Below are 391 nucleotides of genomic sequence, written 5' to 3'. Positions count from 1 at the left end.
AGCCGTGGGGACGTCCTGGCTTCACGCGGGCTGGTGCACCAGGCGACAGCGTGGCTGGGGTGTCACTCGCTGTCCCCTGCGTGCGATGGAGACGTCTCCCTTAAACAGGGACCGTCTCCAGCGTCCCCCGGCTCCAGGGTGTCCCCAGCCCTGCTCTTGGGAGGAGGACGCCTGGGCATCCCTGCCAGCTCCACGGGGCCGGAGGCAAGCGGGAGCGAATCTGGGCTCTCCCAGCTGTGTCCGCAGCCGCCGCGTCCTGCAGGCAGCCAGGAGCCCAGCGGGCCAGCAGCCGCTCTGGGAACAGCTCCTGCGCCGAACGGGGGGCTTGCTCCCGGGGGACAGCGGGGTTGCGGCCCTTCCCTCCTCGCTTGCCGGGGGGGCTTGAGCCCAT

The sequence above is a fragment of the Pygoscelis adeliae genome, unplaced genomic scaffold (assembly GCF_000699105.1).
Source record: "Pygoscelis adeliae isolate BGI_AS28 unplaced genomic scaffold, ASM69910v1 Scaffold803, whole genome shotgun sequence".
NCBI lineage: Eukaryota > Metazoa > Chordata > Aves > Sphenisciformes > Spheniscidae > Pygoscelis > Pygoscelis adeliae.
The sequence above is the reverse complement of the archived record's forward strand: the minus strand, read 5'-3'. Positions refer to the sequence as shown.